Raw genomic sequence first — 26,095 nt, 5'->3', positions numbered from 1 at the left:
CAGTCGGATGGGTTTGGCTCACAGGCTGTGGTTTGTTGACCCCTTTTCTAGATTAAATGGAGAAGTCAGGAGATGGGGTGTGATCCCAGAAAATCTGTATTTTTGCTGAACTGAATTGCAAGATAAAAATCTATGTGTGTTGCTGAACATAACCACATGAATCTATCCCTATTCATTAATATATGTATTAGTTCACTTTTCCTTCTATGTGGTTAAATAAATCTACTTACATTTTCATAGCAAAGAAACAAAGGTACAGTTCTCTTGAAGGCTCAGCCTGCTCTATAGGTGAATGGAAACAATTGCAATTGGAAAAGCAAATATTCTCCTTACCAAAGTTTTAAAATCGAAAGTGAAAAAAAAAACAAACCACAAAAACTTCATTAGCAGTGAGAACTGCGCCTTGGATGCTTATTGGTTTTGAAAGCACCAAATAAGCGAAAAAAAAATGAATGCATCAATCTTTCAGAATCAATGCATTTCTCTGGAAATAAAGTGAACTTTCCATTTCAACCCCATTCTCCCTTCATTCGCCATAGACACACCAGAAATCAGTGCTCCCTGAGTTAAACTGCATTACGGTACCAAGCAAAGATTCTTGGTATACAGATTCTTAGCAAAATGACAACCACACTACAAACCTTAGAAAATGTAACATCAGATCCATAAAGAAGCCTACTAACTAGATGGGAGGCAAGCAGCTGTGAGCTGTCTCTTTCAGCACCTGACCTCCTGAGATGCTTAATAAAATTGCCTACAAAGTATTACTCTCTCATCAGTGCCAAGAGGCATTTGTGGAGAGATAAATAAAGCTATTTTCCAAAATGGGGAATGTTCTGGCATGCCTGTATTGAAATGACAGTTTCTTTATGGGATAGGAGATGGGCAGGAAAATGCCAGCCAGGTAGTTGCCCCTGTGCCCACTACTAGTAGAAGTTCTATAATGAGATTCCAAATTAGATTGCTGAACCTCAAAGACAAGGTGCTTCACATCTGTGAGATGTTCAGCTTGACTTTATAATGAGTTCACCGAGCAGAATGAACCACACTTGAAATCAAATACTTTGCATGCAGGATGAAATAAGTGGGGATCAATCATAGTCAGGGAAGTGGCAATTGCTCGGAATGTAATGACACACTGAAGGGGGAAAAAATGAGAGCATAAAATGGATCAGATGAAAGAGCCAGTTCATGACTAACACAAATGGGCAACATTTGTGCCAAGGCAGAGCTGCATGCATTAGCCCGTAGAGATGATATCTGAAGAGGGTGGGATGGTGAGAAGTATAAATGTTCACACTCTATCCAAAGACATCAACCTACTCAGGAAGCAGCCATAATCATCGCCATCTTAGGAAGCATTTTCTGACAGTCTTATTCTCAGAGGCTTTGAACTGGTGACAGACTTTGGAAAAGCAAACATATTAGTCTTGGTAACAGGTTGTTTTTTGTTTGCATGCAGATTAGATTCTAGATGAAGCCGACATAACCCACCTACTGAGTATCAACAAATGCATGGCATAAGCCTTAGAGGTATCTTCTTCCCTGTAAGTAGCTGAAGGACTGCAAAAGCTCTCAGGAACCAGTATCTCTCCCTACACAGGCAGCTCACTTGCAGACTCCCTGAGAGAAGTATCGGCACAAAGGTCTGTAGGCTAGCATGACCATCACCCCAATAATCCAGGGTCTTTTATCCCAGCCACTCTGCTGTGATTAGTATACCTGCCATAGCTAGGGTTCCCCCAAGGTAGGGGCCAGCAGATGGAAATAATCATGGATGCCCCAGGTGTGATCCACCTCTCCTGTTTCAGAACCAATATCATTACCTGTTTCAATGTCTAGCGGGGAAATGTCACTGGAGGCCTCATTAACAGCAGACAGTACAGAGAGTCATAGTCTAACTTCTGGCCTTTCTGCAGGATTTGAAGCTTATATTAAGGAAGGAAGAGAAAGAACAGGTGTCGTGACTTGTCTTTTTCTTTTTTCATACCGTAACTGTCACTCATAGGGTTCCAAGCAGAATGAAAAGAGCCAAAAGGAAGCCCAGTGAGTTGCCTGGCCTGGGAGGTCATGATGGTTTATTGCAGCCTTTGTTTTTACGAGAAAAGGACAGCAGGCCGGTGTCTCTCTCGCCCACCTTCCCTTTTAAGATACTCTTTTGACTTGACAGTCTTTTGGCTGTCAAAGTCCCATCCAAACCCCAGCAGGCTCCTGCCTGGGTCAGTGCTGGACATGGTCCCGCTGCTGGCTTCAGGCTGCCTTCTGGAATCCTCTGGAATGCTTTCTGGAAAGTCACGAGGGAGTAAGTGTGTGTGTTTCATCCTTTCTGTTCCTAGCTGAGTCTGCTAATGAAAGCTTTCTGCTTTGAGAGGAAAGAGAGGCTGCCCCATCCGGTGCTCTCCTGCCCCCTGGTAAGATTATAGTAATGGAGGGGAGATGCATTTAGGACAGCAGTCTCTAGCTGCTGCTATAGTTCTTTCTCTAACCTCACCCTGCAATGCAAAGTGTTCCCAGCTTGGCAATGGAATAGAACTAGGAATGACATGATGGAAGGGCTTCGGGGTCAAACAAAGCTGGGACACACAGTATAATGCAAAGTTAAACAATGAGGATGTGAGGGATGCACCTATGAGAAAAGGTGTTTCCAAAACTATCTGATCTTATAACTTGTCCTCCAGCGTCTCCCAAGAATATTATTGTAAGAAGAACATTAAGGGTTACGTAGAGGGAAGGATAATTGCTGTTTATTATATGTACATATAGGGGTACTAGATTAAAACACACATGTGCCTGCACATGCACATGCACACGCACACACGCACTCACACACACACTGGACATTGCTCTCAAGGAGACAAGGAGACTGTGGTCTCTCATTAAGACAAGTATAAATTGATCAGGAGTCTTCAAGGGCAAACCATCAAGAGAGGTACTATTGTTCTGCTATTTGTCTTCCTCTCTCTTTCTTTTAAATTTACTCCTCTCCAATTCATTGAATTTTTCCCCTTATTCTTAGAATCTCTTAGGAAAAATTCTGTGCACTTTTCTAAGCCGAATCTCATTTTGCTATTCTTGCCCATATTCTTATTCCTAAGGGAAATACATGGCTAGAATTCTTGTGTGTATGACTGATAAAGCCTTTAGAAAAAGAGATAATGAGGCAGAGACCAACAGAGATCAAAGACTCTCCAGCATAGACATAACACAACAGCTATGTCATCTCAACAGAAGTCCTGTCATTAATATGCTGGGGATGGGAGTCCTTGTCTGAGTGGTCAGGCAGGCGGGCAGCATTTACTAAGAACCTGCAGTGATGCAGACAACTGTCCCAGTCACAGCAGGGAATTATGTGGGAACAAGGCACTCTAATAAAAATAAGAGGGACAGAACACAAAGTACTGAAAATACACAGAAAAAAAAACTTATATTCAGAGACATGTGTAATCCTGTACATCACTATCTGAGTGTTAAGGATGTTGCTATGATGAAAGAAGGAACCAGGACCTACAGAGGATTGTCTGGCAAGCCCTTGAATACCAAGACACATTCGCAACTAGTAGAAAAAAAAGACTAAACAGAGATGTTCGGTGGGCTGCAACAGTGAGGGTGCAAAGCAACAGGAAGACCTTACCGCTCTTAGCTTTTTCTGCTCAAACGCCTCTTGGGAGTTCCTATATATGTTCCATCTTAGCTTGGATGGCTGTTTTGGCAAACTAAGCCCCATTTCCTGTCCATGAATCACAGAAAACTTGAAGCCTTAGGAAACATAATTTGTCTTCATGTAACCACAGGTGCATCACCATGTCTTCCATCTCAGAAAGTGATTTCTGAATGAAGAATTTGACTTCTCTTAGCTAACATATGTCCCAAAAAGATCAGATCAGTATGTCACTATCTACTCTGGCCCTTTCAACGTTGCTAGGCAGTTAAAATGCCATATGGTAGATGACAAATAAAAGCCATAGCCAACGAAGTCTCTCAAAGCAACTGTCTCAGATGTTTCCCCATTTCTGTGTGATGTCTTGTGCTTGCCATCATCTTCCTAGCTCTGCAGTCCCGTTTTAATCCTTGCTTCTGGCCTGTTTCTCTTTGGCAAACCTTGGGACTACTTCAAGATATTAGAGAACAGATCCTCAGTTTGTGGTCCTGGTTCCTTGGTTTCCATGTGTCCAGTGGATGTGGGGGCTGGGCGTGGCATCATGGTTGGCCTAATCACTTTTCCTCTCTCTGCTTTCACCCTCTGCCTCCTTCACCTCCCCACTTCGCCCTCTACCTCTTTTACATCCCGTCCTTCCTTGCCATTCTTCCTGCCCGCCTATACACATCACTAGGGGAGCATTCTGGTACAGATGTCTCAGTGATTAAAGTTCTCATACTGATTGAGGAAAGAATACGACTAAAATAATTTCCCTGAAGTGATGAAGTAATTTTTATAAAGTTAAAATAGTGATAGAATGGAAGTGGACAAATCTAGGAGAGTTCATTGCCAATTAATTACTCCAGTAATCTTCAACTGAGAGTGAGTTTTGCCCCACTCCCCAGGCTACATTTGGCAATATCTGATGACACTGATTTTCATAACTGTGCTGGGTGAGGGTAGGGGGTTTGCTACCTGCAGCAATTATTATGGGCTAGGGATGGCCCTAAATATACTTTAGTACACCGGACTTCTTAAGCCTAAAATATTAATTGTAGCTTTGTAGAGAAATACTGAGTTACCTTAATTATAACAAAGTCATATTGTTTACAAATGGTAATTTAGTTTATCTAGGAAGAAAAGGATACGTTTTCCGTAGCTAGGCAAATGGATGTAATTTTCTATGGAACAAATTTTTATCTTTGGCTCCTTCTCTTACTCTGTTTCCACTAATTGATCTATGCCAGAGATCACCAAACTTTTTCTGTTCCAGATAGTAAATGTTTTAGCCTTTGTAGGGCTAAGAGGCAAAATTGAGGATACTTATGTCTTGAGAGAGAAAACGCCTGCTGTTTCCCACTATGTTTGCCTGGAATGGACAGTCCCTCAGTGGTGGGCAAACTTCACATGCAGTTGTGTTTCAGTGGAGATATTCTCTGGAGGAAGAGGAACTGATTCCAGGGGCTGGGGTCTGGTGGTGAGGTGACTCCTGGACTGAGATTCTACCACTCAATGCTGACAGTGAAGTCCCTAATGTTCAGGTGTCAGAGAGTGCTGGTCCTGTGTAGCAACAAGACTCAGCTGCCAGCTAGAGGGCAGGTGCTGCTGTGGATCAGGACACAGGGCAGATGCCCTATGCACCTCATAATGCTAGCTGGTTCATGCGGTGCCCATGGGCTCTAGAGAAACAGGAGAATTTGGTTCCTGGGCTGCAGTTTGGTGTATTCCCCAACCCCTGATTCTGTATTGTCTGTTTCACCATCTTCCTTTTTCTCCAAGAGGATTATTTAATCTCAGTCTGAAGGAACTTTCTCAAACTTCAAATGTTTTTGAAGTTTGTAGCAACAGTAGAATTTGACTTATTGTAGCAACAATATAATTTATTTTGAACATGGAGAAAAATCATATTTAAGGGTTACTTTCTCTAAGTGGAATTAGCCTTGTTCAGGTCTACCATATAAATATAGCTTTGACTAACCTTCGGGGGGCACTTTGAATCCATTTAAAAACATCTGCATCCAGATGGCCTACTACTTAAAAAAAAAAAAAGCAAACATAACAAAAACAAAAAACTTGAGGCTATTAGGCATGAGCTCTTCTTCATCCACTAAACCTACAAACTTACAGTCCAAAATATTGTTCTGATTTTATTGGCAGAATGGTTATTAGAGTTTGTCTAACTAAGTTAAGCACTTCATATATTTTATATAAAAGAAAAGGAGGTAATTACTAGAAAACAGCCAAAACCCATTCTCACCTCCTTTCTCTATTCTTGGAGAAAGAGTTACATTCTTTTTTGTATGCTTCTTTGTTCAAGCCTATTCCTTCACCTGTGTGCTTGGTCTATCTATTTTTAATCTCCTTAGAAATAATCTCTTTAACAATCTTCCCATTGATGTCTACCAAAATTTGCCAGAAACGTCATTCCAAATGATGAATATTTTGGAAGCACTCTTATTGTACTTGAGAAAAACACACTAATGCTTGGTATCACTGCTATATAGCACTCTAGTGGAGGTCCCAGAGGATGCAATAACACAATGAAAAAAATCTATTTGCTGGTTGTATTAGACAGGGTTCTTCAGAGAGAATCAGTAGGACAGAATAGATATAGAAAGGGGGATTTATTAGGGGAACTGGCTCACATGATTATGGTGTCTGAGAGGTCCCACAAAAGGCCATCTGCAAGCTGGTGTCCTGGAATGCTGGTAGCATGCATCAGTCCAACTCTGAATACCTCGGAACCAGGAAAGCTTATCGAATAACTCTCAGTCAGAGGCCAAAGGCCTGAGAACCAGGGGAGGACACTGGTATAAGTCCTGGAATCCAAAGACCAAAGATCCTGGAGTTGTGATGTCCAAGGTCTGGAGAAGAAGAGTGTCCCAGACCCAAGAAAGAGAGAAAATCATCCTTCGTCTGCCTTTTTGATTCCATCCAGCCCCCAACTGATTGGATTGTGCTCACCCGCATTAAGGGTGGATCTTCTTCACTCAGTCTACTGACTCACATGGCAATCTCCTCTAGAAACACCCTCACAGTCAATCCCAGAAGTAATGCTTTACCAGTTCTCTAGGCATTCCTTAATCAAGTCAAGTTGATGCCTAAAATTAACTTACACACTGGTGTATCTTCTGCTCATCCTGAACTGGTGTGCTCTCCAAACTTATATCCTGAATGCTTTTATATTCTTACTCCACATGCCTCACCTAGGTGAACTCATTGCCTCCTATGGCTTATAGTATATGAATCAAGAGTCCAAATTTATACTGGAAATTCTGACGTTTCTTCTGAATTGCATACTCTTGCCATCCAAATCTTTATTAGCACTAGCTGTATGCCCCACAGACATCTCAAAGCCAACATATTTAACATATACAATACTGAACTCATGATCTTTCCCTTTAAATATTCTCTTTCTTTATTTACAGGACTTGTTCACAGCAAAATGTCAATGATGCCAAGACTGAGAAATCTCCACTCTTTCTATATTTCCAATCATGGGAACAGTGTCAACACTCACTCACCCCACGATCCTGAATCCTGGGAGTCATTCCAAGCTCCTAATTTCATGCATAACTGTGCAACAAAATTCCATTTCCTTACTATTTCACAATTTCTGTCCCCTTCTCTTCCTCCTCCACTATTAGAGCCTTAGTTAAGACTTTCATAATCTCTCATCATAACTATTGTAATAATATATTGATTGGCCTCCCTGCTGGAAGTATTACACCCCTTCATAATATTGCAATTAGAGAGACCTGTTGAAAAATAGAAATCTAATGATGTTATTTCCTGACTTAAACTATTTCTGGAATCTGAAAGCCTTTGCAGGTAAAGCAGAAACTATTTAGTATAATACATAAGGTCTTCCATTTTCTAGCCCTGTATTGTTAACAGCCAATATTTAATTATTCTTCAGATTTATCACCACATTTACTTAGCACTAAGTGCCAGGCACATGCATTTATGTATATTTAATGTAATCTCAAACCAACTGTAAAATGAAGGTGCTGTTTTAACTGCTATTTATGGTTGAAGAAACTGAGGCATAAAGCCTTTAAGGAATTTGTTCAAGATAACACAGCTAGGATGCTGTATGTTTGGAATTTGAACCCAGACGACCTGATACCAGAGCACAGAATACCCTTTGTCCCTATCCCCACTACCAGGAGAAAGCAAGTGTCCAGGAAAACATTTTTTCCCCTTCTTTTTATTCTTTGAGCTGTAATTACACAAAATTGGTTTAGTGTTTTGTTTCATGACACATTCTTATTGTTGCCATGCATGGATAATTTATTATTTTTAATAATGTGATAAATGCCCCCAAGTGCTATCCCAAACACAAGGTAAGACCTTGACAATAATTTACAAAATGTGGTCCTTTCATTTATTTCCTTTCCACTATTTCCCTGAAGTAACCATTATTAAGAATTTACTTTTCTTTTTATATGGTCTTATTACTATTATATGTATTCCCAAAACATATATTTTTATGTTAGATGCTTTTCACTTCAAAAAACCTATCATGATGTATGGAATCTTTTGGGACTTATTATTGCTAAAATTGATCTACATTATTATACTCTGATTACTAGATAATAAGCCATTTTGTGAATGTTCTACATTTTATTGATCTACTTTTTAGTTGATTGGCATTGGGTTGTGGCCATAATTTTTTTATTTGTGAACAGTACTGCTATGCACATTCTTACACATGTTTTCTATTTTTTGTGTATACAGGTTTTCTTTGGACAGAGCTCATGTTCTTCATCCCTATACTGTATACTGTCTCCCACCCTGGCTACCTTTAGAGTCATTCAGTCATTCCACCAATATTTTTAATCTAATATGTGACCAACGTTGTTTTAGGTGCAGAAGAAAAAAATAGATGAAACTCCCACTCTCAAAGAGCTAATAAGGAAGACAGATGCAGATGGAACACAAATATGTATATACATACATAAGGAAAGCACAGCTTACTTTCTTCCATTTGTCACTTTGCAGTTAATGTTACAGCAATTCTAAATTCCTTGCACATGAAGTTTAATCCTCTAAATCTTTGCTTATATTGTTTCCCTTGAATAAAATATCCTCTGAGCCCTTATTTTCTGGCTAACTTTTTTTTAAATTTGAAAATTTAGCTGAGATATTGTATCCCTCATGAAACCATAGGTGATACTTCTCTGACTGGAATAAGGGCCCTTCTTTGCACTCACATAGCTCCTTATCATACCTTTATCATATCTCTTTTCTACTTTTCCCCTCCTCTAGAATGTACAATTAAATCCTACTTATCTTTAAATAGCTCTAGTGACCAGTGTGATGACTAGCAGATAAAAAGTATCCAATAGATCATAATCTATTGAAAAACAAAACTGAACTGATTCTGAAAATTCTGAGACTGAATCTTCTATAGGAATTCATTTTCAGGACTTTTTTTTTCTAAGAAATAATTTTCATTCTGTATATGAGGATTACATAGTTATGATGAGAGAGTTTCTTCACTTATGAAAAGTAAATGTGGTCTGGTCATGCCCTTACTCAAAGGAATGAGACAGCCTTCTCATTAATTCACTCAAGAGACATACTATTCAAAGTGGTCATTAACGACTGTTCCTTTTGTACAGGAGATCAAAATGGGTTTAGAAACTCCAATAAAATGGTTTGAAAAGCAATGGGATTTAATGGAAAGAGCACTGCCCTAGAAGTCACCTAGAAGACCCTGGTGCTGTTATATGTAGAGGGGGATGGGTTTACGTAATGATGAAGAAAAAAAATCACAATCCTGCAGAATGTGATCTGAAGGACAGGAGTAGATGTTCTACAGCTATCCCTTTCATTAACAGAGACTTTTCTCATTTAGGATAAAGCCCTCCCTAAATATTTAAACTTTAACCTGGCCCAAAGTTAAGAAGAACTAATACTTCTAATCTTTTGATCTATATTCATAACAGAAGATATAGACTATGTCTCTTACGATGACATTTGTTTTCCTTTACCTCAGTGATACTTTGGATTGGGAAAGGAAAGATCCTATGGGTCCCCCTCTCCCCATTTTCTTTTCTGGACTGCAATAAAAGATGACATCAAAGATGACTACATTGATTTGCAAACAAGGTAATAGGAATTAGGGGACATTCTCGAGAGTTGGAGAGAATGGTTTCTTAGAGCCAAGAAACTGAGGAAAAGAGAAGAAAGATGGGGAAGAAATCCATACAAATTGGGAGCTACAGTGCAAAAGTGGACAGTGAGAAATTTCTGTGGTGTCTATGATCAGAAATTTGACCTGAACCACATGTATCAGCCTGTGTGTGGTTTTTTAAAGTAAGAATAGGTTTCGTGTCCAGTGTGGAGTAAAGCAGAGAAGAAAGGAAAGAGTCGATTCAGAAAGCAAGAAGAGAATGGGTGTCAGGGAGTCCGTGGGGGCAAGAAATTGGAGGGTTTCAGATCAAGAGGAAGTTAAGCACTCCAAGGACTCCTACGACACACTGCTGTTGCTGGGTTGCGTAGAACTGGGGCTGTTTTATTTACACATTAAAGGAAAAGGTGACACAGGATGACTAGAGTTCTTGAAGACATTCAAGTGGTAGACACTTGGATTACACTTGGAATTATAATAGGTTTTTGTGACTGAATAGGCTTAACGAATTGGATATTATTAAGAATGTGAAATAACACCAGGATGTTTCAGTGTGGCCCTGAAGAGGGTGAAGATATAGGTTTAATGTTCACACAGATTTCATTTTCACCAGCATTGCACAGATTTCATTTTCTTAAAATAATTTTAAATATATCTATGTATACATATACACACAAATACATATATATATTTGCTTTCAATTATTTTAGAAACATATTTTAAAGTGTTAGAGTTCAGTATTAGAGGTGACCGGAAAAGATAAATTTAATTAAGTGACAAGTGCAATGGAAGATGTGTTCTTTTCTTAAGAGCACCCATCATTTGGATTTCCGTAAGTCCATATTCAGACAAAAGAAAAATAGCAAAAGAAAGATAGCCACGGCACTTTTACATTTGTTGGCAGGAACAATCGGCCACGGGCTGGCATAGGGCCCCCGTGGAAGATAGAAAGACTCAGTTTATTTCTATCTTCTTGCTTTATTATCAGCAATGTGTGTCTTCTACGCTGAGATCCAAGATGACTGCGTAAGATCTAGCTACCATGTACTCCCATTTCAGAGTGTATGAAGAAGAAATAGTTTGAAAAAGGGCATGTCCCCTTAGGAACATCCTGTAGTTTTTACCTTTGACATACGCTTACATTCCACCTAAAAGAACGTAGGCTGGGAAGTCGGGCGCGGGGGCTCACTCCTGTAATCCCAGCACTTTGGGAAGCCTAGGCGAGTGGATCACGAAGTCAGGAGATTGAGACCATGCTGGCTAAAACAGTGAAACTCTGTCTCTACTAAAAATACAAAAAAAAAAAAAAAAACTAGCCGGGCGAGGTGGCGGGCGCCTGTAGTCCCAGCTACTTTGGAGGCTGAGGCAGGAGAATGTCGTGAACCCGGGAGGCGGAGCTTGCAGTGAGCCGAGATCGCGCCACTGCACTCCAGGCTGGGAGACAGAGGGGGACTCTGTCTCAAAAAAAAAAAAAAAAAAAAAAAAAAAAAAAAAAAGAAAGAATGTAGGCTGGGAAATGTTGCTTTATTCTGGGCAGCCTTGTACCCAGCTTAAAATCAGAGATTGGGAGAATATTTATTGTCTCTGTGACCATGTTCTGTATAACCTTTCCTGGGCTATATTACCTGGTAGAGATATCATTGACGAGAAACAATCAAACGGTGAGGACAATTGACAGATCTTTAAAAACCTGATAGCATTCAGTGAATGATTTAAAAATAGTAGCCAAACAGATGTTAGTTATCACTATGTTGTGAACAGGATGGTGGCGGGCAGGGTGCAGGCAAGACGCTCGGGGGAGGGAGAAGGAGTGGGAGAAAGAGGGAGGGAGGCTTATTTGTGACTTATCTATTAAAGGAATATTTAAAGAGCAAGGCGCACTTCTTTCTCTAAAATATTGATTTTTCATTTTCAGTTGGAGCCAAATATCAATATAGGTAAACTTGGTAGTTCCCTGAACTGATGAGAATTCACAGAGCTTAACAAAATGAATGCATGGCTTGATCTTATTGCAACATATTTACAAGGAAAAGAGAACATTGATCAGCTTGCTTTAGGACACCATCTGTAAATTACCATTGTTTGAAATAGCCTTATTGCCATGAAGTTTATGTACGCTGTATTTTGTTTATTGTAAGGGAATTCAGGCTTTGTACTATGTTTATGTATGCTATATTTTGTTTATTGTAAGGGAATTTAGACTTTGTATTATTTTGTTCGTTGTAAAGGAATTCTCAAAACTTTGCTGGTTTTGAGAAATGGCCTAATATTAGGAGTGTCAAGAGGATATGTTTTAATAAGTAATAAGTAAATTCTGGGTTCTTGTCTTACCTCCGTTAGTGAAACATAATTTAATCTATGAAACAGTACAATATCTTTGCCTCAGTTACATTCTTAGAAACATTAAAAGTATTATGCATTGTACATTTTTTGAGCATAAAGGGAGAGGATGTCATTACACAAAGGCATCTCACTGTTACACTCTTATTACCAAAGAGTAAAATACAACCTTCCTGAAAGTAGAATGATTCCTATGTTATTTTCACCTTTTTTTCTTCCTTTGACTCACTTTCAAGCCAGCTCTTATTGTTTTGAATCATAATTCACAAAAACAGCCTGTAGCTACAACAGTGTCTAAAAGCATTCGTGCTTTAATGGCTTCACATATAACATTTAGTAATTACTAAGTTGACACATTTCATTTATCTAAATTTACCCAGCTATAATGAAAGCTGTCCACATAATTTTCTATTGTGAGTGACAAATACACAATTATATAATAACTCCACTTATTTTGGAATGGCCCCTAAAGAAAGCTGCATATAGGCTCTATATACTTTTAAACCACAGATTTTAAAAATGCTCTTATATCTATTGGAGATTTTGAAGATTAGAAAAAAAGAGTTTGCTTTATTAAATTCTGGAGAAATTAATTAGCAGAAAATCTATAATAATGGTTATAAGTAAGTAGGTTATGTCTAAGATGATTTTGTGTATTGCTATTTGGTTTTGGAGAATAGTAAAAAGTTAGATTCAGACAATAAACTCTAGGTATCTAAATGTTTAAAATAAGACTGTGGCTGGGCATAGTGGCGTGCACCAGTAATCATAGCACTTTGAGAGGCCGAAGAGGAAAGATTGCCTGAGGCCAGGAGCTCAAGATCAGCCTGGTCAACATAGTAAGGCCCCATCTCTACAAAAAGTTAAAAAAATAAAACTAGCTATGTGTGGTGGCATGCACCTGTAGTCTCAGCTACTCAGGAGACTGAGATGGAGGATTGCTTGAGGTCAGGAGTTGGAGGCTGCAGTAAGTCATGATTATGCCACTGCACTCCAGCCTAGATGACAGAGTAAGACCCCGTCTCAAAATAAATAAATAAATAAATAAATAAATAAATAAATAAATAAGTGATTAAAAAGACAGAAAATAAGAGCCTAATATTCCACAATATTCCAGAGTTCTTTTCCAAATATAGAGAATGCAATTTGAAAGTATCAGTTAACATTTGATTTAGATTCAAAATATATCAGTAATAATCTTTTATAGTACATTCACATAAACTATATAATCAGTAGGCAAGTACCAAATGAGTGTTTAAGATACAAACACTGTAGGAATTAAGGTTTTCATAGTTTTCATAGGTAGAAAGGTTGGGGAAGCCGCCAAACAGGGACCTTCTGCTGGATCACAACAGATAGATCAATCAGACAAAGATTAATGGAGATGTCAGAGCATAGCATTCCTGGATGGTGCAATGAAGCAGGAAGTTCTTGAAAGTAGGAGCAACTAAGATGAGTTCTGATGTCCATGAAAAATAGAGCATTAATCCTAGGGTTGATACAAATGAGAATGATTATGTTGGTCTGCAGGTGATAGATCCTGGACTTGATCCACTAGTCTGTAGATACAATTCCAAGGATTTGATCTAGAAAAGATATAATAGAAGTGGTGTTCAGAATGATTAAATGGCAAGTACTGCATGACCTGGTGATATGATTTGGATCCGTGTCCTCACCGAAATTTCATGTTGAAATGTAATCCTCAGTGCTGGGGGTGGGGCCTGGTGGGAGGTGATTGGATCATAAGGGTGGTTTCTCATGGTTTAACACCATCCCCACCCTTGGTGCTGTTGTAACAATAGTGAGTTCTCATAAAAACTGGTTGCTTAAACATATGCAGCGCACCTCCCCCTACCTCTTGCTCCTGCTCCAGTCATGTAAGATATGCCTGCTTCCCCTTCACCTTCCGCCATGATTGTAAGTTTCCTGAGGTCTTCTCAGAAGCCAAACAGATAACATCACGCTTCCTATATAGCATATGGAACTGTGGGCCACTTAAACCTCTTTTCTTTATAAATTATCCAGTCTTGGCTATTTCTTTATAGTGACGCGAGAATGGAGTAATACAGATAGATAGTTTATAGGATACATCAGCAGATTGTAAGATCACAGCGGATTTCAAACTTGCTCAAGTTAAAATCACCTGGGCCAATTGTTAAACACATAGCACCTAAAACAGTGTCTGGAACTTGGTAGGTACTCAATAAAATACTTGTTGAATTAAACTGAACTTTTTCCAATCTTGAGTCTATCCAGATCCAGGTGTTATTTGTTCAGGGCTTATGAGTGATAATCATTATAGATATTGTGGTTTAAGAGGACAGGAATACTACATATGTCAAGATTCAAATGAAAAAGTTGCAATATAGAATTGATTCACCCATACATTTATTCAGTTAATAAATATTGAACATCCGCAGTGTGCTTCAACTCATCTGTGTGCTAGGGTACAGGGGCAAATGAAATAGATAAAAATCTCTGACATCATGGAATTTATGTTTTTAACTGGAGGATAAATAATAAGTGTAACATATTGTTGTATAATGGAGAATATATCTGGTCTATGTCCCCAGTTCCTCATGCAGAGCTTCAGAAACATTTGAAATTTTTTGAGTGATAGAGTGCCTTTGTTATGTTAATGAAGAGACTAATGGTAGACTTCTAGATAGTTTTAGGATGGGGCCTTGTAACCAGAGAGACCCACCACATGATTAGAGTTGGAACTTTTGACGAGCCCAACCTTCAGGGAAAGACAGGAGGAGTGGAGATTGAGTTCAGTAATGTGCCCAAGGATTTAATAAAACTTGCTTACATAATGAAACCCCAATAAAAACTCTGTGTTGGAGGTTGGTGAGCACATTGACATGCAGGGAGGATGACATGATTTCACATGGAAAGGGCATGGAAGCTCCGTGTTCCCTTTCAGATCTTTTTTTTTCTTTCCTTCTTTTTTTTTTTTTTTTTTTGAGATGGAGTTTTGCTCTTGTTGCCCAGGCTGCAGTGACTGCAGTGGCGTGATTTGGCTCACTGCAACCTCTGCCTATGGGGTTCAAGTGATTCTCCTGCCTCAGCCTCCCAAGTAGCTGGGATTACAAGCATGTGCCACCATGCCTGGCTAATTTTTAGTGTTTTTAGTAGAGACAGGGTTTCACTATGTTGGCCAGGCTGGTCTCGAACTTGTGACCTCAGGTGGTCCACCTGCCTTAGCCTCTCAAAATGCTGGGATTACAGGCATGAGCCACTGTGCCCAGTCTCCCTTTCAGATCTTACTTAGGTGTATCTTTTATAATAAAACTGGAATCATAAGCCTAGCACATTCCCAAGTTGTTCTAGTGAATTACTGAACTGGATAGGATTGTGGAAACCTATGAGTAATAGCTAGGCAGTCAGAAGAGCGGATGTGCTGGGGATCTTCAAAGTGTGGCTGTCATCTGAAATGAAGGTACTCTTGTAGAGGACTGAGCCCTTAACATGTGAGTTCTGAACTACTCTAGTTGGTGCCAGAAGTGAATTGAATTGCAGTACACCCAGTTGGAAATGGAAACAGGGAAACCAGAGTATTTATAAATATGTATATTGGATGCACTTAAGTATTAGGTGTGTTGCATTTTAAGATAGATATGGAAACTACCATCAGAGTGAACAAGCAACCTACAGAATGGGAGAAAAGTTTTGCAATCTACTCATCTGACAAAGGGCTAATATCCAGAACCTACAAAGAACTTAAACAAATTTACAAGAAAAAAACAAACAACCCCATCAAAAAGTGGGCAAAGGATATGAACAGACATTTCTCAAAAGAAGACATGCATACAGCTAACAGACACATGAAAAAATGCTCATCATCACTGGCCATCAGAGAAATGTAAATCAAAACCACAATGAGATACCATCTCACACCAGTTAGAATGGCAATCATTAAAAAGTCAGGAAACAACAGGTGCTGGAGAGGATGTGGAGAAATAGGAACACTTTTACACTGTTGGTGGGATTGTAAATTAGTGCAACCATTATGGAAACCAGTATGGCGATTCCTCAAGGATCTAGAACTAGATGTACCATATGACCCAGCCATCCCATTACTGGGTATATACCCAAAGGATTATAAATCTTGCTGCTATAAAGACACATGCACATGTATGTTCATTGCGGCACTATTCACAATAGCAAAGACTTGGAATCAACCCAAATGTCCATCAGTGACAGACTGGATTAAGAAAATGTGGCACATATACACCATGGAATACTATGCAGCCATAAAAAAGGATGAGTTTGTGTCCTTTGTAGGGACATGGATGCAGCTGGAAACCATCATTCTTAGCAAACTATCACAAGAACAGAAAACCAAACACCACATGTTCTCACTCATAGGTGGGAACTAAACAATGAGATCACTTGGATTTGCGAAGGGGAACATCACACACTGGGGCCTATCATGGGGAGGGGGGAGGAGGGAGGGATTGCATTGGGAGTTATACCTGATGTAAATGACGAGTTGGTGGGTGCAGCACAGCAACATGGCACAAGTATACATATGTAACAAACCTGCACGTTATGCACATGTACCCTAGAACTTAAAGTATAATAATAATAATAATAATAATAAGATAGATATGAAATGATGAGGATAATGTTTAATAATTTGTAGTAAAAACTGACCTGATTTCCTCTTAAAATATGTTCATAAAAAGGGCTACCTAATACACCTTACTATTGGCTCTTTGGTGGTTGCTTTAAAGAGAGAGTGGAATATGAGTGAGACCTCAAGAGACTGGCGATAGTTGGAAAGACAGAGAATGAAGTGTAAAGAATAAGCAATGTTGTCTGAACTCCTTGCTCTCCACCCTATAACAAAGTTTCCCTTCAAAATTCAGGGCCATTATTGTTTTATTTGTCTTCTTTGTGTGATGGTTAATTTTAGGCGTTAACTTGACTGGATTATGGGATACTCAGTGGCTGGCAAAGCATTATTCCTGTGTATGAGGCTATTTTTAGAAGAGATTGGCATTGAAAGAGTGGACTGAGTAAGAAAGATTCACCCTCACCCAGTATGGACAGGCACCACCCAATCTGTTGAAGTCCTGGATATAATAAAAAGGCAGAGAAAATGTGAATTCTTCCCTCTCTGTCTTGAAGCTGGGACACTCATTTTCTCCTGCCATTGAACATCAGAACTCCAGGTTCTCCGGCCTTCAAAGTCTAGAACTTGCACCAGCAGATTCCCAGTTTCTCAGGCCTTTGGCTTCAGACGGAGAGTTACACCATTGGCTCCTCTGATTCTTAGATCTTTGAACTTGAACTAAGCCACACTACTGGCTTTCCTGGTTCCCCAGATTGCAGATGGCATATCATGGGACTTCTCAGCCTCCTATTCATGTAAGTCAACTCCTTTAAAAATGTCTTCCATCTATCATGTGTCTATAATCTATATTTCTATCATCTATCTTTCAGCTATCTATCTATTATTTATCTATCTTTCATCTCTCTGTGTCTCTCTCATATATCTACTATTGCTTTTGTTTCTCTGGAGAACCCCGACTCATAAAGTTCAGTTTGCTTTACTCCTCCTCATTTACTGGAATTATAACAAAACTCAAAATCATTATTGAATAGAATAATTAATTGGTCCTGAAGGAGGATGGCGATGAAATGTGTGTTTCCACCTCAAGAGCAGTGTCCTGTTTCTCACTGACCATTGAATTTCATTCCATAAGGGTTCAAAATAAAAGGATGCTTGTAGAACAAAGAATAAAACATTTTTTAAAAAGACAAAGCGTTTTATCAGATATGTGTACTGCTCAAAAACAAAATCTCTAAACTGTAAACTTGGGTTGAAAACTGGGCAGAATTGGGGTCCTTAAAATTAATGATTCCTCTAGAAAACATATATATGTTTCTACCTTGTGAAATGTCCTTCAGTGAGCATTTAAGTAAATATAAGTGCACTAAGCCTATCAATTTTTAGCCATTTTGAAACTGAGTGGGATTTTGCTGAGTTTCAGGGGTTCAGTAGACTCCTGTTGGTCAACATCATGAACGACTCCTCCATGTAACAAGACAGAAGATACCGGTAGTGTCCTCAGTCATTTCTATTGAAAGTCATAACAATTTTCCTTTGAATAAGATCACTTTTAAGACGAGTTGATGAGTGCAGCACACCAGTATGGCACAAGTATACATATGTAACAAACCTGCACGTTATGCACATGTACCCTAGAACTTAAAGTATAATAATAATAATAAAAATTAAAAAAAATAAATAAATGAAGTTTTACTGAAACACACACACACACCAAAAAAAAATCTTGATGGTGAATTATTTATATCTTTCAAGTCTTTGCTGCTGAGATGAAGAACTTGAAAATGGTTTTCTTACAGTAGAAATTTACTTCACGTTAAATACATACAGGAAACAAATTTACTACTTTTTTAAAGAAATAAACACAGAAGCAAATGAAATGTGCTAATGTGCTCCCAATTAGCACATTCATTAAGGACTATTTTGAATGCAATAATGAACTTTTTGCTTCTGATTGAAGAGAGAATTCACAATAATAAATTAGTGAGTATATCTGCTGGAAGTTGCCAAATTATAGGGCTGAGTGAATACTACTAATAAAATCATTCACCACCCACATGCAATTGATAAATATGAATCTAAAAACGTGAAAAACATCCTTCACATAAGTGTAGGTCTTTTTTTGAGGAAATGGCAGGTAAAAATTAATCTTGAACATAAATGTGGCTTCAACTTGTTGATTTATTTGCCCAAGAGTTTGGGTTTGAGACATTAGCTTTCCTGTGTTCAGACAAGGGTGACTCCCATTAAACCTAGAGTGAAATGAAAGAATCTTTTATTTTCCGTTTATTGGATCCTGCTTAACACTGCAGGAATCACAAAGCCTTAGGCATGTTAACCAGCATGAATGTGAGCTGGTGAGAAGAAACAGCTTTAATGCAGATTGCAGTAGAAGTGAAACACTGGAAACTTCTACCTGATACGTTCAACCCTATTACTGGTGATAGGATAGTAATATGGTAGTAGAAGTGGTGTGAAGATGTTCGTGATGATGATAATGGTGGTGATGATGATAGGAACGGTTTCAATTTGTTGAGTTCTTGCTTGATCCATGTGCTATATAGATTATTTTTGTAGCTTTACAATCATGTGAAGAAATTATTCCTGTTCTCTCTCTCCAGAGGAAGAAACAGAATACACCAATATTATTTTTATATAATTCAGTACTTCTATGGTTGGTAAGACCTTCTCTGATTCCTACAATATCTCTTTTGCCTGGAAAACCTTCCTTTGTCATAATTCTCTGTGTTTTTAAATATTAGCTAATTGAGAAGTGCTGACTATGCAGTTAAAGAGAGTTCACCAGCTTAATTTTGGCTCAACATTTAAAAATATTTCATAGTTATGTTTTCCATCTTCCCACTCAAAGTTCTTCAAAGTTAGAGAATGCCCTCTGTTTATTTTGATCCTCCCAAGACTCTATAGTAAGTCCTCTAATTAGAACAGAAATTCAATAAGCTTTATTGTTCAGTGAGATGAGACTCGACCATGTATTTAAATATTTCTGAAAATGAGATACCTCAGCGTCCTCTGGAACCACATCCCATGGTTTATCAGCATTAACTATAAAGAAATTTGCCCTTGGTTCTTGTCTGAATACCTTCTGCCATTTCCTCTTTTCACTGTCTTTCAAACATTCTCTGATGATAGCCCTTTATATACTTGGACTTTCATGTCTTCCTTCAGCTGCTTCTTAAGACAAAATCATGGACCTTCAAATGATCATTATATATACTTTTTAACAAGGAAGTCTTGCTTGTAGTTGTGTTCAAAAGAACACCAGAGGAAACATGCAAAAACTAAATAAAATCAAAATTGAATTATTCTTTTAATTCTCTTGTATTTTTGCTCATAGAAAAGCCATGACATACTTATATTCTCCAAAACGGTTGTAATGATTAATTTGAGAGGCTAATTATTAGACTTGTTTGCAGTGCTCCAGGAGCTTGAGTTTTCTGTAAATTACATTCACAGATATTTCTTTTTTTTCTGTAGAAACTTAGGTTTTTATTTTCCTCTAAAAACTTTTGATTAAAGGTGGTGGTCAGTGGGGTGGAGGGGATAAATCAGAAAGGTACCCGACTACTTCTAGCCAGAAACGTTGAACTTTTTATTCTATTCTATGTTTGTTTTTTCCTAAGAATATAGAAGTTGTATTTATAAAGCTGGGTTTTCTCATGGCAGTAGGTTGAGGCATTGGTGCTTATAATGGATACGTTTCAGTATTTTTCCCAAACAGACCCAGCCCCTAATCCCTGTTTTAAAGTGTTCCTTTTAGTGTCACATTGCAAAATTAATCTTTCCATTTGCTTCACTCCACACTGTTTAATACTTCTTGACTCCACATAAAGCACCGTGACATGAGCTTTAAATAAAAGCTGGATAGGGCTAAGTTGTGTGCATATTGTGTTTGCGATTAAGAAACTAAATTCGACAGGTAATGGAGTCGGATTTAACTGCTCTATGATGCTAAACTGTGAGGTGTCATGTCAATCATCTGTCCAGGAAATATAAGCTATAAAAGAAAAGTGAGATGTATTTCAGATGCCTAATCACACAAGCAAAAGGTTAGCTCTTCAAGGAGGAGTAGTGTGTAGACTGCTACTCTTCACCTCTCTCTGGGGGAACTCTGGGAGTTAAGGCTGTCATACAAATAGGCTTATTTGCTTGAAGATTAGCTAGGTTTCCTAGGAGACATGATAAAGAAACCTCTGCAACAATTGGACAGTTCCTCAATTTTTTGAAATAGATTTCAAAAAATTTCTTGCTAAGAGAGTTACCAATAAAATGAAACACTTGCTCTTATTTTTGATGACCAGGAAGTTTTCAACTCAATTTTGTATTCAATCACAATAACTGTATTAGTTTATTTGATAAATTTTATTCTATTTCTGTGCTCCAACTTAGTATTTTTCCATCTACTTTAACTGCCCTTTTTGATTGTAATTCTTTCTTTGAACTAGGTAAGATATAATTAATAAATGACAAAATAAAACATCCTTTACAAATAATGATTATCTATCTATCCATCTATCTATTCTGAAGGTTGACACAAAGGGTGTTTGGAACTGAATTGCTGAAGTGTGTGATTACGCATTTAGTCCGGAGTCTCAACTTGATGTGTAGTGCTTTTACTGTGCAATTCCCATTAACACTGATTGTCCAATTTAGTGCTTCATTAATGAGCCATAGACCACTTGTAAATTTCTGACTTACAGAATCAACCACATTTAAAGTTTTATTCTCCTGGAAATGTCTTCACCTGACAAGCTGATAATAAATACTTTGCATTATTTTAGCCACTTAACTCTTCTATCATGTCAATTTGGGTTGTCATCAGTTGGCATTCTTTCTTTAAAAAATGTATCTAACATTTAGGGCAACAATAATTATAAGAGCAAACATTTGTATGATGCTTACTGTGTGCTGAGTTTGAGTTTTAGTGTCATTTACTGATGGCTTGTGATGTTCCAGTGTGCTGTTGAGAACAGTCTTCATCTATAAACTCATGTAATCCCCCTGACACTGTGGTGATGTGACTACTCTTATTATGCCCATTTTATTCATGAAGTAACTGAGAGAGGTTAAATAACTTGTCTAGGGTTACAGATCTGCTAAGTATTGGATCTGGAATTTGAATTGGGAAAGTCTAGCTCTAGAGTATGTCTTCTAAAGTGTGGTCTTATGAACTAAGTACATATTCATCCCCAGGAAATACAAAAGAGCTTTACAAAGAAATTGATGGATTCATCTATAATATCCAAAGCAGTTGCACCATAATCAAGCTTTACATAAAAGGTTTTGCTTTTTGCTTTCTTGATAGAACCCTTGGTCGCTGTACCCATATTAATTCAGTTAGCTCTGAGGCAGCATTCTGGGTACTATGTTTCATATTCAGAAAACTAACAATTTATAGATAAACACTGACCATATTTAGAATAAAATAATTTGAAATTTTTGTCATCAAAAACAGTATTATCAATTGGGTCCACATACTTTGAAAGCAATAAATGATGACATGTAAATATCACTAATAGTTATGATCAATTGAATCCATAGAATGAATAAAAGTATATAAAAAATGTATGTAAGGCATTTGAGGACTTGACTTTGATAAGCAAAAAAGACACAGAATTATTTTCTGCCTGAAGCTGGAAGAAAAAGTTGTTATATCTGGAATGTGCTTTTACCCAATTCTGCCAGTCAAAATCATGCCCATTCTTCAAAGTCCATGTCTTCAGAGAGCTTTCTTGATTCTCTGACTCCTCTAGGATACTGTGTGCTTCTTTGAAATTTCCTCTAAAACAGTGCCTTGTATATTAGTTTTTTGTGTAATTCTCTCACATATTACTTTGTAAAATCTCAGAGGGCGAGGACAGTATCTTCTCCACCTTTATGCATGTTGATAGGCAATCAACAAATATGCACTGATTGACTGGCGGGCAGCCTCGGGTGGTCTCCAGTGGTTTTCTACATTTGAATTGGGTTATTAATACACTGGGAAACAAATCTGTAAATCAAATTTATTCCAACACTTGTAATGAGTGGATAAAACCTAAAGTGATCAGAGAAAATTAAAATAAAAAAGCAATTACATATGGACAGTCTAATAAGGAGAGCTGCCTCACCTTGCAAAGTAAGTTGAATGAATTAGTTCTCAGAAGAGGATAAGAAATCATCCACTGAAAAATGTAGACTAGAAATATTTTCCTGATGGGTTAAAGATTCTTTTATTTATGTAAGCAGAAAGCAGTTAACTTAAAATATTACCAGTTCCACATCATCTACAAACTTTGAATTATAATATGACAAATGAAGGAAAGTGACTTAATGACAAATTCAAACAAATGTCAGTTGTCTTAATGGGATATATTATGAGAACTGGAGGGTGAGACCATATCAGAAATAGCCCCTAAATTAGTCAAAAGTTGAGGAGACAATATTTAATAGAAACATTTAAATTACTAGAAGGGCAAACTGTGAAGCCTCAAATATAATAGAAATTATATGTGCTGTATTACTATCCAAAACATTTTGTTTTGATTCTTGGTTTAACAAAATACTTTCAGATTACCAAGTTGGTGTTCCACATCCTTTGATAGTATTTGTAGGTGTCTAGATTTTAGACTTAATTGTTTTAGTTTCACTTTAGATTTATATTTTATTGATCAATACTCTTTATGTTAATATCCTGATTTATCAATAATACTCTTTAAAGAATGGGTAATGTGAATCAATTGACAAAATATGTTCATTCTTGAGTGATAATCCCATCCTAGGCCAACCGTCTTGCTACAATGCTTGCACGACTCAGGGCACCATTTTCTTGGATATAATTTAGGACACAAAACATATGCACAAACACCCTCACGAGTTTTCTCTGTGCTTTTATGCATATTCAGCCAAATCATAACAGTTATTCTTCTTTAGGCCGAGTAATTGCCAGATACCACCATTATGTCTGGGCAGATTGTTTGGGTCCTCTGAAGACAATCTCAGAATATCACTTGGCTTTTACTCAATTATGGATAATTTGCTGAATCCTTCATTTCTGCTTTTCCAAAAGTCTTTCTCATCAGATCTTCTCACAAGAAAATAGAACTTTTCTCCCAAGGACAGAGTACATCTTGAATGCACAATTATGTATCTTAGCCAAAGTTTATCTTTTAAATAGAACACGGAGCCTGTGTGTACCCTGGGCTCATATATTTGCCTTTCTTGTATAATCCCTTTTAATTACTACTTTTTAACAACATTTCTTTATTTTAATATTAAAATAGTACTCCATTAAAATTCTTGGTTGCATTTGGTAACAGCTAAGTAGCCAGTGCTTGATAAATGACTTTTGCAAACAGAAGCAATGTGAAAGACTTCAGAAGCTATCATGAAAGATAGGAGTCCTCAAAAATCATTTGGACGTACTTAAAATAGGGTCACTGTTTTTCACAATGACTGAGTGCAGAGTTCCAGAAGAAGTGGGGATCTCTAAAGGTTACCCTTGCACTTTTATTTTGCAGTAGACATGGCAAAAGGCACAATGTTGAAGCTATTAAAATTTAGATTGGTTATGTGATTTGCACAGAAAACACACTGTGTTTTGAGTCGGAAATCTTTTGGGAATAAGTCTGATGCCAGAGAGGATGTGTAACTTAGAAACAGAAGCGTACATTTCTTCCCTCGGGTGGAGGGAAGGGAATAGAGAATGTTTTTTAAAGTGTCGTCTGCATTTACATCCATAGGAGGTGGGAGAAAAAAAAAGCACTCCAATTTTCTACTCTGGTTCATTAATCATATTAGCAATGTTTAGGGAAAACACAAGACAGAATGAAACAGTTCCAACTGGCACAGTGCAGCATTTTGGGTTTCTAGAATACAGCATAAGACTAAAAAAATACTGTAAATAATTTCCAAGAAATAAACCTTAATAATTATAAAAAAATTCAGTGTTTTGAGGTTCTGAGTTTATTTTAAAGAACATAAGCTTACAAAAATATAAGAGAATACAATAAGATCTGAACATTTTATAAATATGTATGTAATAGAATACTATCAAATTATTTAAAAATTAGAGATAGTTACCTAAAAGGAAATAGGCATTACAGGCCAGGTGCTGTGGCTCACACCTGTAATCCCAGCACTTTGGGAGGCTGAGGTGGGTGGATCATGAGGTCAGGAGATTGAGACCATCCTAGCTAACACGATGAAACCTCATCTCTACCAAAACAAACAAACAAACAAACAAAAAAACCCAGAAAATTAGCTGGGCGTGGTGGCACGCGCCTATAGTCCCAGCTACTTGGGAGGCTGAGGCAGGAGAGTTACTTGAACCTGGGAGGCAGAGGTTGCAGTGAGCTGAGATCACACTACGGTACTCCAGCCTGGGTGATGGAGCGAGACTCCATCTCAAAAAAAAAAAAAAGAAAGAAAGAAAATAGGCATTGCGTTTGTTCTGAGTATGATAATTTACTCATCTGATTCATGGCTGTGATTATCAGCTTTATGGGGTTCATTACAAAATCCATATCTCTAACCTAGTTTTTCTTCAAGATTCGGGTTAATGTTTCAACTATTCCTACCTAGTTTTACTGCTATTTCTCTCATCTCAAGCACAACTCATTATGTTTTTGACATCCCAATTTGATATCCTTCCCTAATTTCCTACTGCTAGAAATGACCAAACCATAGTTTGTATTACCCAGGTTTGGAATCTTGAAGATATCTTTGACTCATGAGGTATTTTCAGCCCCACCTCACAAATAACTTACTAAGTTATCTCTAGTTCTACCTGTAAGTATCTCTTCCCTTCACTCTTTCTCTGCCAGTGTTACTTTTTCTTTCTTTTTTTTTTTCAGAGCTTCCAGACTGATTAACCCGGATCAAGTTTTTCCTGTCCTTGTCTACTCTCCCACTATCTTTAATAAATGTCACTGAAACATACATCTCATAAAAAATTTCCTCCCCTCAAAAACATTCAGACATTTTACCTTGCTATTGGGATTAAGCTGAATTGGTTCTTTACTGTCTTCAAAAGCCTTAACAACACGACTCCATTGCTCCTATGCAGAGAGTAAATAAATACTAATTGAATGCCAATTTTTCTATGTATTCTCAAGATACCTGGGATATGAAAAACCCTATAGACTCTGAGATATGTCTTCAAGAAAATAAAATCTAGTTCAGAAAGTACAGAAAACATGTAGAAGGTAATTATGTCAAGAAGTATAAGGGCCAAATGAAGGATTCAGATGGTAACTACATACACATTATGATTTGAAAGAATTAGAACAAAAAACTCTTGCCCTACTAATATGTTTTTCTATCCACAATAGGCTCTCTATGTATTACTTATTTCTATCTTTAATTATTTATTGTTTTGTATGGTTATCTATTTTATATACGT

General features: G+C 37.7%; 1 pseudogene; it reads left to right on the top strand.

The window, feature by feature from the left end:
• The window catches only part of LOC105485603 (protocadherin-8-like), a 347,750-nt pseudogene that overhangs the window by 278,584 nt on the left and 43,071 nt on the right, over positions 1–26,095 (top strand).

The sequence above is a fragment of the Macaca nemestrina genome, chromosome 16, assembly GCF_043159975.1.
Source record: "Macaca nemestrina isolate mMacNem1 chromosome 16, mMacNem.hap1, whole genome shotgun sequence".
In the NCBI taxonomy this organism is placed as follows: Eukaryota; Metazoa; Chordata; class Mammalia; order Primates; family Cercopithecidae; genus Macaca; species Macaca nemestrina.
Note: the sequence above shows the minus strand (reverse complement) of the source record. Positions and strands in the feature narration are given on the sequence as shown.